This window comes from Vidua macroura, chromosome 4 (assembly GCF_024509145.1).
Source record: "Vidua macroura isolate BioBank_ID:100142 chromosome 4, ASM2450914v1, whole genome shotgun sequence".
Taxonomy (NCBI): Eukaryota; Metazoa; Chordata; class Aves; order Passeriformes; family Viduidae; genus Vidua; species Vidua macroura.
Window position 1 is genome coordinate 31,577,273 of NC_071574.1, and position 2,060 is coordinate 31,579,332.

At 43.4% G+C, this 2,060-nt stretch overlaps 1 non-coding gene across 1 annotated transcript; it reads left to right on the forward strand.

The window, feature by feature from the left end:
- The first annotated feature begins 951 nt into the window (after nt 1–951).
- On the forward strand, nt 952–1,077 carry LOC128806994 (U6atac minor spliceosomal RNA). The gene has a single exon (XR_008437009.1). It is a non-coding gene; the product is annotated as a U6atac minor spliceosomal RNA (small nuclear RNA).
- Nucleotides 1,078–2,060: the final 983 nt, after the last annotated feature.

Genomic DNA, 2,060 nt, shown 5'->3' on the forward strand with positions numbered 1-2,060 from the left:
TCAAGCACTTAATACTCCATGGCCAAGGATTTCAAGGTTTAAATATATGTTGCATGAAGGACTAGTGTTTCTTGGGTTTCTTTGCATCTGAATCTTGTCATTGTTTTTTGCTGTCTCCCTCAAAAAAATGAAGATCATGACCTTCACCATAAGAGTCTGGAATACCTTTGCCTTGTGCCCACTAATGAAAAGATCTACTAACCATTTGCTTACCAAAAGCTGCACTGTAAGAGAAATAGGGACTTAAACTTCAGCAAATCCTATTTAAACCAGAGGCTGAACTGTCTCCATTAATAAATTATGATTTGGGTGAAGATAAAACAACTACTAGAAAAATCAATATTTAGTTATTATCCAAGGATACAGGCTGGTTTTATCTCTTTTCACATGAAATTACATAGTAATACATTCAGCATTTTGCTGATTTGCTTTTCATCAGCAAATCATTTCTTATAAAAAGCAAGCAATAGCCCAGCTATCAGCAACAGGCAGGCATCATGCATCTCATTATCTGAGACACAAGAATCTAACAGGGAAATACTGCTGCTTCCAAAATTCCTCTGCTGTCTGTATTTAATAGTGTTGCTGTGAATATGCTTGTAGTACTTTTGAAGGATGTTGGGCTGACATCAAGAGATGGCTGAAAACAGAACTTGTTTTCTGCACCCCCAGGATCAGGAAGAGCAGTGACAGTAGTCACATGTCAGTCAGACTGATGCTACATGCTACTCATTATATGCCATTTTTCATAATCCAGGTTTCTCTGTGTCTTTCAGTAGGACTTTTGTTTGCAGATGTGATGGCATAGAATGTATGCACATCCACTCAAACCTCAAGGAGTCATATGGCAGGTTTGAAGTAGGTGGTTGAAGCAGGACCAGGTTTATTTGCTTGGATGTCTGGTCTTATAATTAGGGATGTTTGGTAATTCTAAATGATGACCTTTTTTGAGTGTTGTATGAAAGGAGAGAAGATCAGCACTGTCCTTGAAAAGGATGGAAGAGGCCCTTGTGGCCTGTACAAAATGCATACAGTTAAGGCACTGCCACCTACTTTGTGGCATCTAACCATGTTTAACCCAAAGGAGCAGCATGAAGTTGTGTCAGGGGAGGTTTAGGTTGGATATTAGGAAAAGGTCCTTCATCCACAGGCTGACTGGGCACTGGAACAGGCTCCCCATGAAAGTGGTCACAGCACCAAGCCTGGCAGAATTCAAGAAGCGTTTGGACAATGCTCTCAGGGACAGGGTGTGACTCTTGGGATGTCCTGTGCAGGGCCAGGAGTTGGAATCAATGATCCTTGTGGGTGGGATCCAAAGTGGGTCTCTTCCATCTCAGAATATTCTGTGATTCTGTGACAAGGCAAAAGGCTAGTATGTAAAGTTACTGCCTGTCCAAATTCACTGGTGGTTGTTCTATTCCAGCACTTCAGGTATAGGCACAAATGCACAGAACCCCTTACTGTAGGTTACAGAAGACTTCAAAATGCTGCTGTCAGGTGTGCAGTCAGAACTGACTCAGGGTTTCTTCACAATACAGGTAAAATTTAGGTTTCAGATGTGATGTGGTAAAATTCCTTTCTGCCTTCTTCTTGCAGGTTTTACCTTCCTTCCCACAATAGAAAACAGAGCTGCGCCCCATTGCCCTGCACTCCCCTGCCTGGCTCTGAGTCCATGCTCTGGGAAGGAAAGCAGCAGGTACTCCTGGCCAGGGCTGGGCTCATAGAGCAGGAGTTAAGGTGCCAAAAGGGCTTCTGGTGAGCACAGAGGCCCTGCATCCATGCATCACTTCTGAAGTCTCCCTATGGAGTGCACATGGGAGTTTGGTGTGCAGCAGCAGTGGGAAGGCCATACAGATTAAGGTTTCTTCTCCCTCAGTGCTGGGCTCTGTACAAAGCATGGGCTCTTTCAATATTTCAGATATTTTGGGGGGTTTATTCACTTTCCAGGTGTACCAGACAGGATGCTAGCTAGCTCATTAATATTCTGCTATGATGTGGCTGGATCCTGAAGCTCTCATTCTCATGCAACTCTGCTGCATTGCATGAGACAAGCAGCATAA